We start from the raw sequence: 15,773 nt of genomic DNA, 5'->3' as shown, positions 1-15,773 counted from the left end.
GGGAGCAGGGGATCCACTCTCAGCCTCCCAAGTCTGCCCAGTCACAGAAAGAGCCAAGGCATTCCGAGTCAGCTGCCTGTTGATGCTCTACCTTAGCAATTTGAGTACAGGAACCAATGATAAAATGAAGGAAAGTGAATGCCTCATGACCAAGTGGGCACCTCACCCCTTGCCTACATTGTAGGCCAGATTCATAGTCAGCAGGGATTAGGAATTATCCTACCAATGAAATGCCCTAGTGTCACCTGCCCATGAGCTGCAGCAACCTCTGCTCACTTTATTAAGATAGTGCTTCTTCCCTGCTTGGTTCTGTGTACCTTGTTGGGGGATAGGCAGATAGTATTGTGCTATTCCTTCTTGAGGCCAGGTGGGCACCTGTCCCCCATTAGTACTCCAGGCTGTCTTCAAAATCAGTGTCGTCTCAAGGTTCTCCCTCAGACAATGTCACCAGTGATTTGGGTTGCCACAGAGTCCTCTCACTTTGCTCCAAGACCATGAAATCTGATCCTGCTCCCTGCTGCAGGAGTCACAGTGTTGTCCTTGCTTGCTGCTGTGTTTGTACTGTCTACCCTGCTGCATGGTGTATTCTGTAGAATGCTCTAGAATTTCCACGGCAAACTTCTCCCCAATTGTCCCCTGGTAATTCAGTCTCTCTACTTTTCTTCTGTTATCTTCCCATTCTGAAAATCACCACATCTTTCCCCTATTTAGCCATCTTGCATTTGAGAAAAATACTTTAAAACCACAACAGAACCTATACTTCAAAAATGCACACTCTTTTCCAATTTTCTCTGGGGATGTTCCCATTTAAAATCTTTTTAAGTACTTCTAGTTTTATTTCATTTGCTGAGTCTATTCTCAATTAATGTGAAAGTATTGTAAGAATATTAAGTCATCCCATCTTACCATTTTCCCATTAGTGCAACATAAAAGCTAATTATTATGCAGGCATTACTTATAGGGAAATGTTCACTAGCTGAATTTATAACCATTCCTTTTGTTTTTTTTAAACAGACTTATTTTATATTTGTTTGAAAGCAGAGTCCAAGAGACAAGGAAAGAGAGAGCTACTACTCACTAGTTCACTCCACAAAAGACCACAGTGTCTGCACCAAAGCCAGGATAATGGAACTTAAACCATGCCTTTCAAAAGAGAGGCAGGAACCCAATACCTTGAGCCATCACTACTGCTCCCCAGGGTCTGCATTAATGGAAACCTGCAGTAAAGAGCTGGAGCTACAGAGAGAACCCAGGGACTTATATGTGAGGTTTGAACATCCTAACCAATATCTGAACTAATAGATCAAACACCCACCCCAAACAATGAATTAACTATAAGTACAATAAAAGTTTTGTTAACTCATTTGTTTTTTTTGTTTGTTTTTGTTTGTTTGTTTGTTTGTTTTACAGGCAGAGTGGACAGTGAGAGAGATAGAGAGAAAGGTCTTCCTTTGCTGTTGGTTCACCCTCCAATGGCCGCCGTGGCCGGCACACTGTGCTGATCTGAAGGCAGGAGTCAGGTGCTTCTCCTGGTCTCGCTTGGGGTGCAGGGCTCAAGCACTTGGGCCATCCTCCACTGCACTCCCAGGCCACAGCAGAGAGCTGGACTGGAAGAGGAGCAACTGGGACAGAATCCGGTGCCCCGATCAGGACTAGAACCCGGGGTGCCGGCACCGCAGGCGGAGGATTAGTCTATTGAGCTGCTGCTCCAGCCTTGTTAACTCATTTGTACAATACCATAAACGAGCTCCATTTTTGTGTGTCACTTTTGTGCATTGTTTTACATACTTCATCTCATTAGCTATAGGCAACTATTTTTTTCAGAGCTATGTAAATCCTCTTTTAATTTTCATACATTGTCCATTGCAATGATAACACAAAGACATTTCTCCACCATCATCCACATTAGGAAAAGGGATGTGAAGTGGCCCAGAAAACCATGACCTGCGAGTGCCCTAATGACATCAGTCATCTGAGGATTGTGCAGTTAGATTCATTTTTCCCCCTACTTCTATTGATTTGTGTCTTGGGTACATTCCTCCTAAACATCCAGTGTATCAGACATCAGCTGCTGCAGACATTCACTTCGAAGGGATAAAGAAGTCCCTGGGGAGAAGGACTGTCTCACAGTACCGGTCCCAGCAACACCAGGCTGAGTGAGGAAACTCCTGGCATTCTACTCGTGCAATTTCTAAGCCCAGTAGAAGAATCTGGAGGACAGGAGCAAAAGACAAGAAGGAAAGAAGCTTGTCTGGGCAGGGCTTATTTTGGGAACATCTGCACTGAAGGCAGAGTATCCCCCGCCCGGTGGCTGGGCGAGGGCTACTTTGATGACAAAGGTAAGTGCTTCCTAAGGGGTGGATCTGGGCGCTGACTGGAAAACTGACAAACACGCCAATGGCCTGCCCAGTGAGGCTGAGAGCCAACGCAGTGTGTGGTGGGGCCAGCGAGCGTAGCAGACGCACTGTGAGCTTGGAGCACAGCACGAGGCCCAGGTTTCTCTTCCTACCTTCATGTCCACATGTCACATGTCCTGAGAGGCGGCCTGGGCGTAACTCAGAAGTAGGTTCAGCCCCACCACCGGCCCCACGACGCTCAGCCACGAGGCGATGTAGTTGATGTTCCTATTGATTTTCTGAGGATTCTTTAACACCAGAGTCATGGATTCATTTGTCTTGCAAGGATGAAGTACAAAAAAGGGTTGGCCAAGTATTGGTGTCCCATAGGCCCTGCAGCAGCCGCGTCCTGTAGCACTCGTGGACTCCTTCCCAAACGTCCTCCAGGGTCAAAGGCCACCCCCCTAAAAAGCTCGCCCTGAAGTACAGCACAGGCACTTGGAAGCTACCGGAATATAAGACATGATACTCGTGTCGTATCACCTGTGACGCTGCTGCCACCTCGGGAGCTTCGGCATCACCCGAGGGCAGTTCTGCAGCTTCCTCCGTGGGAAGACCCGTCTGTTCGTGGGCAGATGGTCTTGGGCGAGGCGCCACGGTCCCGTTTTTAATTTGCAAATGCGTTTTGCACATGTAGCCATCAGAACAGTCCTGGGGTCCACCACCAGACTAACACACTTCCAGGTTCCTGAGCAGCTATAGGCAACTATTACAAAGGTACTGGATGATGAGTTCCATGAGTATATAAATAAGAAGACAAATTTAAAGCTCATCAATAAGGAAAACCAGAGTGACAAAAACATTTCTCAAACTTGTCTTTTGGCTTCAAGACCTATACTTTTCCCTGAAACTAGCATTACTTCCAGGCTCTGGGGAGTTAACATTGGATCATATATTATTTCATTTTCTATTTGATTATTTTATTGGCTAATCTAGAAGTATGAAATTTTGGTTAACATGCTGATATGATTTCATTAATTTCATTAGGAAATTAAAATTATATTCATTTTGTTTTTCTACATGAACTTTCAGGCGTTTTTCTCAATCTCAATTGCTAATTAAATAAAGGGGGAAAATTAGGAAAAATTTATATACCGAAATATAGAATGCTTCTGGTATCCAAGGGATTGAAAGAGAGGGGGTTGGTGCCACGGCTCACTAGGCTAATCCTCCACCTGCGGTGTGGGCACCCCGGGTTCTAGTCCAGTTGGGGCGCCGGATTCTGTCCCGGTTGCTCCTCTTCCAGTCCAGCTCTCTGCTGTGGCCTGGGAGTGCAGTGGAGGATGGCCCAGGTCTTTGGGTCCTACACCTGCATGGGAGACCAGGAGGTCTCCTGGCTCCTGGCTTCAGATAGGCGCAACGCGCTGGACCTAGTGGCCACTTGGGGAGTGAACCAACGGAAAAAGGAAGACCTTTCTCTCTGTCTCTCTCTCTCTCTCTCTCACTGTCTAACTCTGCTTGTCAGAAAAAAAAAAAAAAGAGAGAGAGAGGAAAATGTCTGTATACAATTTCTTTCTCGAATTGGACAGGATGATTAAGCCTAGTGTATCTGTAAATCAATTTGAATATATCTTTAACAATCTTTTTGTTCTCCTACTCACACAGCATGTCTATTGTTAAAGCAATTTCCTGTTTTATGTTAGACATATTTCAAGTTTTGAGTTTATATAGTTTTAGAAATTAAATGGTGCTAACAAAAACAATTTACAATCTACGTTAAAATGTTGCACATTTACTAATAGACTAACAAATCTGGGTGAAACTTTATGCATTAATATGATTATTGAAGACATGAAAACTGCCATGCTATGCATGTGTTGCCTAAAAATCCACATTTTTAAAAATAAGATAACTGATATAATTTAAATTAAGTTTACAATTATATTTTACAAAACAAAATAATTCATTAGCTAGATTGCAAAGCTCATTATTTAAATAAAATTACATCTACACTAAACATGTATGTCTCTATTTAAATATATTATAATTTAATTGTATATTTATTGAAAGAGAGACACAAACAGGTAGAGACAGACACAGAGACCTTCCTTAAGCTGGTTCTCTCCCCCAAAATACCTGCAACAGCTTGGGTTAGGCCAGGCTGAAATCAGGAGACAGGAACTAAATACAAGTCTCCGACATGGGTGGCAGGAGTTCAGTTAATTGAGGCATCATGAAATGCCTACCAGGATATGCATTAGCAGGAAACTGGAATAGATCTGATTTATTTCACTTTTAAAAAGACAACATGGTTTAAATCAAGTACTTAATTGTTTAAATATTACTTGTATGAAAGTTAGGCATATAGGTTCATTATTTATTCAAAATGAGAATTTATCAAGTTATTTATGCATAAAATTTTCCCCAAATTCATGTTTTATGTAAATAGAAGAAAAATAAATTCTTTAAGCATCTAAAACATGCTGATTTTCTCAAGCTCTATCTTCCAACCTACTTATTGTCCAAGTTATTGCTCCATTGTCATAACAAGTTATTTTTATATTAATATTGCACTTCCTACATAAATGGGATAGTGCCTATAATGTCACTAACTCACTGTCTGATACCTAATAAATTTTACTCATGAATTGACTGCTTAATTTTTATAAAACCTTAAACTTTACAAAAGTATCAGAGTAATCAAATATTTTTTAAAACTGTAAATATGAATAACAAAATTATTATTTTGTCAAATTTATTTTTTCCTAATTCCCTCCCTCACCCAGCATATTAACCTAAGTAATGTAAGTTTTTACAGGAAAACTTACTCTTTGAAAGTATAATAAACAAAAATGGTTTCTAAAACATGCTATTTCTGTGTTATAATCAATTCAACTCCTCTTTATGCAGCATTCAGCCCTGAACAGAATTCATTTTATCTCAGTGAATTTGTTAAGTAGGGGAGAGTTTTTATCTAAAAAGTACTGAGATGGCTACTATAATTATTAATTGGAAGTGCACATTTGTTCCTCAATGGGAAAGAGCAACTAAATGTAGCACAATATCTTATTCAAAATTTTGTTCCAATCCAGCAACCCTGAATTCATTTCTTTCAAGTGTTAAGTATTTATCCTTCCTGTATCATTATGGCAAATTATATATCAAGACATACCTTTGTGATCTTTTTGAAAAGCATTGGAAAGAGTTCTTCCTTTTCAGTAAAGGATAAAGAATTAGCTTTCTACAATTCATCTTTTAATTAGCAATTTTTAAAAAGACTGTTTAAAAATATGTGTGTATTTTGAGTAATTAGATCATCCACTGTGAGACAGATGACAAGCAACTAAGCATGCTGAAGTGCTCTTAGAGAACTAGGAAGCTTACAGTCCTGGCTTAATACTTAACAAGCTCTTTATACAAAAATCAGAAATAAAGTTCTTTATAACATGATACACTGATTTTTGCATAGCTCCTATCAGCCCAATGATTATTTAGTTTATGAACATGCCTAAGGTCCTAGAAGTTGTTCTTTGCTTTTTTTTTAATGAAAGATATCTCATATTTGTAAGTTGAAAAAAATGAATATTATTAAGGTACCCAAAATGATATACAGATTCAAAGTAATACTTAATGAAATTCACATGAAATTTTTTACAAAATTAGAAAAAAATCTAAAATTTATATGAAATTACATAGGCTCCCAAATAACCCAAATGACTTTGGAAAGAAAAAAAAAAAAAAAACTAGAGGCATTACAATTTAAGATTTCAAAATACAAGACAAAACTGTACTAATTAAAGCTTTAATTTTAACTCTTTGTTTAAAATTTCTTTTCATTTATATAAAGAAAACAGATTTCATGTATTTAATATATATATATATGCAATTTTAAGCCCATAATGATACTCCCTACCATCCTTACCCCTTTCTTGCTTTCTTTTCTTTTTTTAAAAAAAATGACAATAACACACTTTGGTTTGCTTTATAGACAGGCTTAATCCTCCACTAATTAAAGAATTCATCATCAAGTAGAAAATAGAAAGACTACTATTTCACATGAGTGTAGACAAGAACTATAAACAACAATCAAATCTCAAGATGTCAATTTCTGTCCTATTCATTGCATTTTTGTATGCTATATATATTGGTTGCAAATCAAAGGACATATATAATATTTGTCTTTCTGAGTCTGGCTTATGTCACTAAGCATAATGATTTCCTATTGCATCTATTTCTTTCAAAGACAAGATTTCATTTTTTAAAAAGAATTATGTACTTATTTGAAAGTCAGAGTTGCACAGAAAGAGAAGAAGAGGCAGAGAGAGAGAGAGAGAGAGAGAGAGAGAGAGCGGTCTTTCCTCCATTGGTTCATTCCCCAACTGGACGCAATGGCTGGAGCTGCACCAATCTGAAGCCAGGAGCCAGGAGCTTCTTCTGGGTCTCCCACGGTGGCGGGGTGGAGGGGCAGGGTGCAGGGGCCCAAGGACTTAGGCCATCTTCTACTGCTTTCTCACATCATGAGAGCTGGATCAGGAGTGGAGCAGCGGGATCCAAACTGGTGCCCATATAGGATGCCAGCACCACAAGTGGCTGCTTTGCCAACTATGCCACAGAGCCAGCTCCATGGATTTCATTCTTTTTATGACAGAGTAATATTCCATCATGTATATGCACCCCATTTCCTTTATGTAGTCATTAGTTGATGGACATCTTTGCTTATTCCATATCTTAGCGATTGTGAATTGAGCTGCCACAAACATGGAGGTAAAGATTACTTTCATATGCTTATTTGATTTCCTTTGGATAAATTTTCAGCAGTTGGCTGACTGGCTCATATGGCAGATCAATTTTCAGATTTTTGAAAACAACTCCATCCTTTCTTTCATAATGGTTGAGCTACTTTACATTTCAATCAACAGTGTAGTAGAATACCTTTTTCTCCATGTCTTTCAAGAATGTGTTATCAGTGGCATCCATGAGGAAAGCACTTTATAAGAAATCAGACAATTAAATTTAGTATCTAGGTAGTCTAGCCCCTATTTTTCCTCCTGTTAAGATAAATGGGGTTGGGGCCAGTGCTGTGGCATGGTAAGCTAAGCCTTCCTGTGTGGCACTAGCATCACATACTGGCAGCAGTTCACCTTCCAGCTGCTCCTTTTCCAATCCAGCTCTCTGCTTATGGCCTGGGAAAGCAGTGGAAGATGGCCCATGTGCTTGGGCCTCTGTACCTGCGTGGAAGATCTGGATGACATTCCTGGCTCCTGGCTTTGGATTGGACCAGCTCTGAACATTGCGGCCATTTGGGGAGTGAATCAGTGGATGGAAGACTTCTCTCTGTCTCCCTCTCTCTGTCTGTAATTCTGCTTCTAGAATAAATAAATAAATCTTTAAAAAAAGATAAATGGGATTTTAACATTCAGACTTCACTAGGCGCTCTGACACACTCAAAAATGTAGTAAAATTGGAGAACCAGTCCCTTGTGGTAAAAGCCTGATAGAGAAAACCCATGGCCATGGGGAGAGGGGTTTGGAGCTCGACTCAGGAAGTTGTCCCCCGTCTCAGCTATGAAACAAAAGACAAAAATCTGTGGAGGAAATGGAGATAAAAATGGACACACTTACTTAGAAAACTGGTGGAAACCCATTGTGCAGACAGCCCTTGGACAAATCAAGGCCAGTCTTGGCTTGTGGAGTTCTTGGGATAAGAAAGTCACGTACTCCCATCCTGAAGGAGGATGTTAATCAAGAACGCTCTGTTAAAATTATCTGTGTTACCAGAGCCCTGATAAGTTGCTTATGCATGTTGTTATCTTTTGTGCTTCTTTGGCTTCTTTGTGCTGGTTATGTATAAATACCACTGAGACATTGGAATAAATGAGTCTTGATCAGCCTTGTTGTCTTGGCTCCATTCTCTGCGATCTCTTGTCCCTCTTTTCAGTCCCTCTCCCTCCCTTAGGTTCCTTTCGACTGGTGCGGCTGGCCCGCACACCATTGCACTGAGAGAAGCAGACAGATAAAATAGTCTGTCTCTGGGGGGGAGAAAAGATACATAACTATAGGCGTGGAAGGCCAGAAGCATATGAAGTCAACTGTCAAGCCCAAGGGGCCCAGTAGACTGGTGATAAGTCAGAGAAACAGCACATTCCCAGTCTAGGACATCAGTCTAAATCATGGTGAGTAACAAGTCATACCAGAATATTTTTGTAAGTTGCAAAAACAAAAGGGTATTTAAACTATATCTGATCTGCTACTGAAAGTGAAGATACAGAGCTGAGAATGAAATAAACCTTCAGGCCGGCGCCACTGCTCAATAGGCTAATCCTCCGCCTTGCGGCGCCGGCACACCGGGTTCTAGTCCTGGTCGGGGTGCCGGATTATGTCCCAGTTGCCCCTTTTCCAGGCAAGCTCTCTGATGTGGCCCTGGAGTGCAGTGGAGGATGGCCCAAGTGCTTGGGCCCTGCAGCCATGGGAGACCAGGAGAAGCACCTGGCTCCTGCCTTCGGATCAGCGCGATGCGCTGGCCACGATGTGCTGGCCACAGCGAGCCGGCCATGGCGGCCATTGGAGGGTGAACCAACGGCAAAGGAAGACCTTTCTCTCTGTCTCTCTCTCTCACTGTCCACTCTGCCTGTCAAAAAAAAAAAAAAAAAAAAAAAAAAAAGGAAATAAACCTTCAGAAAGCTTCCCGGACAAGCTAGTCTTTAAATAACTCACCACATTAAGGGCATAGCTGAAGTTAAGATGCATTCATTTCTAAGCAGTATACTGTGTATCTTGATTTCCAGTGTCAGAGAAAATGTTCAGCGGTCAATAAGAAATTACAGAGCCCATGCAAAGGAAAGAATAAACCACAGTATGGTAACACATTAGTTCACAGTACCAGATTCAAATATGACATATACTTTGGAAGAACAAGGGCATTTACATCACTTTGTTATGTTAAAAGTTATCCAGCAAGTGTGCAAGTTCAAATGTGAAATTTCATCAGAGAGCTGGAAACTATAAGAAGGAACCAAATTCAAATATTATAAACTAAACAAAATAAATACATTGTCAAGAGTAAGGAATGCTTTCAAGATAGCTCCTTAGTAGGCCCAGCACAGCTGTGGGAAGAATTAGTGATCTTGGAGATAGCTAAAACTTAGAAAAACTTAGAGATAACCAAGAGTGAACAAAAAATAAAAAAGAACAGAATTTATAAGAGCTATGAAAAAAACTGCAAATATTTTAATATATGAACAGTTGGAATCCCAAAAAGAAAGAAAAGGACAGCACAGGGAAGAAATATTTGCAGAAACAAATGCCTGATTTTTAATGACTGACAATGTTAGCAACCCTGGGAGATTTTGGCTCACTTGCAAATTGACAAGAGATCAATGTACAAGCTGGGAAAGGTTTAGTGGGGACCAATACTTGCAGAGACAGCATGGCAGAAAGAGGTTCTACTAAATGGGTCTCTGCTGGGAGCTGTGCAGATGCTTTTATGGGGTTGAGGAGTCACAGTGGTTCCTCTGTCACACATGGCACTTTGATCTGCCCCTGGCCTGCAGTTCTGGCTAGTGTTCTTTATCATGCTAAACACTGATTTGCATCCAGCTCAATGCTCTGTTCTGGTGGTGGTGTATTTTTCACCCATGATATGTTCAAAATCGTAGGTCACAATTAGTAGTTTGTTCACTACTGCTAAACAAGAAGGTCACATGTGGGTCACTCTGGGATATTCTCCGCAAGCATGCCCATTGAGGAAGTCCCTAACAGGGAGGTCGGGGGGGTCTTTTGTGGTTTGAGTCTTGCTGCTCCCAGCTTCTGATTGGCTTGGGACAGTAGGTGGAGACACTTCAGGTCAGGAGGGACTGCGTTTGCTGAATCCTGTTTCTATCCTATCCCAAGAGCAAATGACAACATCATCAAGCTAAGAGATCACTAAGAGAATGAAACCCACACACCCATCTGGCCATAAGATATTTGTTTAAATACTTAAAAAGAAAAAGCAAATATGTCCCCAATCTGTCTGAAAATGAAAGATGTGTTTCAAGGACTGATACAGTAGTAAAAAGGCAGCTGACTTCTTGTCAGAAACTATGCTAGCATAAGTAATGGAGTCGCTGATTAAAGTACCAAAAACAATCAAAATTCTGCTAGAATTCTTTATTCAGCAAAACTATGATTTTAAAAATAGATCTGAAAGGCCGGCACCATGGCTCACTAGGGTAATCCTCCACCTTGCAGCGCCGGCACACCAGGTTCTAGTCCCGGTCGGGGTGCCGGATTCTGTCCTGGTTGCCCCTCTTCTGGGCCAGCCCTCTGCTGTGGCCCAGGAGTGCAGTGGAGGATGGCCCAAGTGCTTGGGCCCTGCACCCCATGGGAGACCAGGAGAAGCACCTGGCTCCTGCCATCGGATCAGCACAGTGCGCTGGCTGCAGCACGCCAGCCGCGGGGGCCATTGGAGGGTGAACCAATGGCAAAGGAAGACCTTTCTCTCTGTCTCTCTCTCTTACTGTGCACTCTGCCTGTCCAAAAAAAAAAAAAAAAAAGATCTGAAAGATAGACTTTATGAAACAAAATTGATAATTTACCTTAGATTTATACTATAAAATTTTAAAGGAAGATTATTTTTACACAGAAGAATGTTATACTACACAGAATTTGAATTTATACACACAAACACTGAACACTAAACAAATTATGATAAAATAATATTTATTTTCTTGATCTAGAAGTATAACTGAGAGTAACAGCAATGTACTGTGTACTTCTGGCACAGAGAAAATCTAAGCAACAGTAACAAAGGGTAAAAAAATGAGGAATACTGTGTCATTTTAAGAACGACTACATGTCCATCACTATAATAGTACTTACAGAACGGCTTTATAAGTTAAAATATATATATAATGTGTAACTAACTTTAAGAATTTAAATTTTTAAAAAAGTTATCCATAATTAAACAAAAATGGAATGGAATGTAAACAGAAAAATGTTAAATTATTCTGTGGATGTGGTAAAATAGGATAAAATAAATAAAAGCAGAGCATATTGAAAACATTCAAAAATGTGTTACGTTCTAACTTCTTCATTACAATTCTGTAAAGTCTCCATGCACCAATCAAATGACAGAGATAGGTAGATTAAGTAAAATATAAAACAAGGCCAAAATCCTCCTATGGGCTGCTAAGAAAACACAGATTAAATTTAAAGGCGCAGAAAGATGTAAAGTAGGGAGTGGAGAAAGATGTGCCATGCAAAAATACTCATTGACAGAAAACTAAAGTAGCCTTCAGAACAAGAAAAATTATCAGAGATAAAGAAGGACAGTATGTAATGATAAAGACATATCAATTCTAAATGAGACTGTATTTTACAATAGGACATTCAAGTGCATGACAAAAAAATGTTGGAACTGAAAGGAGAAACAAAACAATGTGCAAATTATATTTGGGATACTTCCATGCTCCATAACTGAAAAAAAATCAGTAAATGACATAACAATTAAACACAAAAGCAGTATTTGGATGGCCTAATCAGCATTCTCACTAAATTTGACTTAATTAACATTTAAAAACACACCATGTAAGAGTAGCCCTCCAGTGTATGTAGAAATTCCACAAGATAGATCATATTTTGGACCAAAAAAGAAACCTTAATATAGTTAATAAGAGAAATCATACAAAGCAAATTATATGTTGGAACAGAATTAATTCTAAAACATCAATAACCAGAAAAAAAAACTTGGAAAATCACCCATATATTTGTCAATTAAAATAACAGATGGGTCTAAATAAATTCTTAAGGGGGAATTAACTGATTCCTTATTAAACTTTAAATTATTTTGAGCTAAATGAACATGAAACATTGACACAAATAAACAGTGGTTTTATAAAAATGTGTAGAATTACATTCTTATATTAGAAGAGAAAAATGGGGTAGATTAATATTGCCTCAAGGTCCTTGAACTACTTGTAATATAAATTGACCCAGACAATGTTATTGGGGGCTTATCCTGTAGTACAAGGGGGACAGCAAGGTGGGAAGAGGTTCCACCATTAGGGTCTGCAATGTGAGTTGGACAGGTATTTTTGTTAAGTTGCAGAGGTATGGATACACCGTTGGTCTCTGGCTTATTTCCCTTGAAGAACAGTATTTCAGTGTGCAATAGGCATGGATTTCTGTGAAGGTGCGGTTGTTTCTTTTGCATGTAACACACTGAAGATGGTGGTATCGCTCACTGTCACCACCATAGGAAACTCATATAGCCATGGTACTGGGCAATTCGAGGCATGCCCATGGGACAGCAGGGAATCTTTTGTTCTTGATTGGTTTGGGGTGGAGTGGAGAGTTCTGTGACTAGAGATGGATACAGTTAGAGGTAGGAGATGACCATGTGGTTGGGTGTGTAGGGACTTGATCTTGTATCATTCATATCCTGTCTCAAAATCAATAATCTTTGCTTCCCTTCAAGAACTTAGAATGTGGAAGAACAAATTTAATCCAAAGGAGAAGAGATGAAATACACAAAGTAAGAGTAAGATCAATAACTTAATAATACAACTGTCACTTAAAATGATATGGAAAACTAAAGAAATCAAGACATAACTTCTTAAAAAGACTACTGAAATTAATGCTAGAAAAAAAGAACACATAAAATGGCTAATAACAATGTTAAAACAGAGGGCATCATTTCAGGTCTCATAGACACAAAAGGAAAAATAAGAGAATGTCTATAACTTTGGCAAGTTAGATTAAATGACTCAAGCTTTTTCAAAAATAAAAAATGCCAAGATTAACTTAGAAGAAATAAAAATTCTGGATAATTTTTCGTCTACTATATATATTTAATTTGTGCTTAAAAACTGTGAAAATTAAATCTGCATTTTTAAACTGACATATAGTGATTATACATAACTATTAATTACAGGGAACCGTGTGATAATTTTGTACATGTATACAATGCATAATGATCAAAACAGGGCAATTTGCATTTCTATCTCCTCAACAATTATCATTCTTTTGTGCTGGGAACTTTAGCACTTTTCTCTCTTAGTTCTTTGTAAAATATATAATAACCTGTCATGAACTGTAGTCATCCCACTGTGATGTAGAACATGAGAACTTATGCATCCTGTTTAATCATATTTTAATACATTTTATCCAATCTTTATCCTCCATCTTGTCAAAGCCTAGATAGTTTCACAGGAAGCTTTACCAAAGATCTAAATAAGAAATAATACAATCTCTACTCTATAAATTTGTCTTGTTATTGGTTAAACTAAAAAGGTCATTTAAAATTAGCATAATTTTTATGAAAGAGGTATGTAGGACAGTGCTCTAGAAGATATCAACTGTTGTTTGATGAGTTTTCTTGGTTAAATATATTTGGATGAAATCATTTGAAACTCATAAGAAGAGTTCTGAATCTTCCAAATTGTGTGTGTGTGTGTGTATTTATAGACTTTGCAAAAATTATTTGACAAGTGAACCATTTGTATCTATTGTACTTTTTCGATAGTAATTAGAAGAAATCCAATTTAACCTAGATTAAAAAGCAACTGGGAGGTTCTGGGGACTGTTGGCTAATGATGATTGAGGAGCTGATATGCTACCATGAAAGGTTGTTCTCTCCCTTGTTTTTCTCAATTTTAGTTCTGATATCTTCAAATTAGGATACCATATTGTACCTGGTTGGATCTGACTTATTGTCTCCATTTCTTGTGACAGCATCAACTCTGACCAAATCATACTGACTGGGTTATGAATTTGAAAGAATGGATTTATAATAGACAAAATGAAAAGGACAATTTCAAGAGAAAAAAAAAAAAAAAAAACTTGACAGATTGGCATTCAGTTACCAGGTGGGGACAAAACCCATCAAAAGACCTGATTTCCATTTCTCCATCCTGTCTGGCCTGTTCATGATGAAACAAAGGGCCATCCCTAAGGGTGGGATGGGTGGCTCTTTTCATAATAAGCTGTGAGATCAGGAAGAGCTCCCTTGCTGTTCTCATGGTAGGTTTGGAGATTCTGAAGGAAGGAGGGAGGTCTGTTTGTTCTTGCTGGAGATAGCGTGCAAGTGTTTTGCACCCTAGGTACCTTTGAGACCACCCTGACTACCAACTGATGCATCTGAATTCTCTCAAAAGGACAGCCATGGCCACGACCCAGCCAACTGCAGAGGAGAGTGGGCAAGGGATTACTGCCACCCTAAATCTGCACAAGCCTCCTAGGAGAGCCCAGCCAGTTTCCACCCTTGCCACCCCAATTCCCCAATTACCCCACCACTGACCCAGTCCTCACCATGCTTGTTGCTGTGGGTGATCCTGGACTCAAAGAGCATGCTGTTTTTAAACAGCAGTCTCAGCAGATGCCCGTCCCTGTGGGAGCTGGGTGGGAGTTTGCAGGGCCAGCACACATTGAGGGCAGGACCAAGGGAAGGGACCCAGGGTATTGGGGGGAGCGCAAAGTTAAGGCTGAGGCAGGTGACAAGGATCTGAGGGAGAAAAGGACTCAAGTAAAATCCAAGCAGTAGCTTCCAATGTCGGAAGGACTGGCATGTGGCCGAGGACTCTGAGAACCCACCCTGGTGAGAGAAGCAGCGGCTGCATCGCTCGATGCCTGTGGTGGAGAAGGCGGGAGCAATGGAGGAAACAGCCCCTGTGGGCCTTCCGGTGGGGTGCAGGCCACACACCAGTACCATGATGGAAAATGGCGAGCACCACAGTCAGGTTTCTGACCCCTAAACTGCTGCTCTTCTGGATCCTCCCCTACTGGGGAGGCCTCTTTTGCTGTGAGAACCCCACACGTGCCACATCCACGGGGACGTGCGTTTCCCTGGTGAGAGGGGGGACTGGTGAAGGGACTCCCCCGAGGTCACCCCTTTGTGGAGCAGGCCAAGAGTCTTGATTGCAGAGCTCAGGACCCCTGTGCCGTCCCCGGGAGCCTCCCTGTCCAGCCCCGGTCTCTGGGGGCGTCTTCCCATGGGGGAAATCACGCTCAGAGGACCCTGGGCTGCACATAGTCTTTTAAAAAGTCTTTATTTTTTTATTACAAAAATAACTTAGGCTTGTGTAAGTTTTTAAACTAGACACATATAATGACCCAATGGCCCTCAGCCTCTAATCTGCCTTGCCTGCTCTCTCTTATCATTTGGTGTGCGTCTGGCTGGCTGTGCATTTGCAGGGAAAGCACACGTAAGACAAGAAACATGGGGCAGAGGGCTGCTGCTTGCTGCCGGACAACTGGGATCCTGCTGTCCACATTGCTCCTCGACTTTGTTTTTTTGACTTACATTACCATGCGTGGCCTCGCACTTGCTGGCGTCATCTCTTCACACCTGCCCAGCACTGCAGAGTAGGAATGGGTCAGGATCCATGTGGGCAGTCTCTGCCTGGTGGGCGCTTGGATGACACCTGCGCCTGAGCAGTCGTCCTCGTACAAGGACGCCTCG

At 40.5% G+C, this 15,773-nt stretch overlaps 1 pseudogene; it reads right to left on the bottom strand.

The window, feature by feature from the left end:
• Positions 1 to 2,485: 2,485 nt before the first annotated feature.
• Positions 2,486 to 15,023, bottom strand: LOC100355933 (ubiquitin-like-conjugating enzyme ATG10; annotated as a pseudogene).
• Positions 15,024 to 15,773: the final 750 nt, after the last annotated feature.

Source organism: Oryctolagus cuniculus, chromosome 3 (genome assembly GCF_051225735.1).
Source record: "Oryctolagus cuniculus isolate XC-2025 breed Fujian yellow rabbit chromosome 3, ASM5122573v1, whole genome shotgun sequence".
Taxonomy (NCBI): Eukaryota; Metazoa; Chordata; class Mammalia; order Lagomorpha; family Leporidae; genus Oryctolagus; species Oryctolagus cuniculus.
The sequence above is the reverse complement of the archived record's forward strand: the minus strand, read 5'-3'. Positions and strand labels throughout refer to the sequence as shown.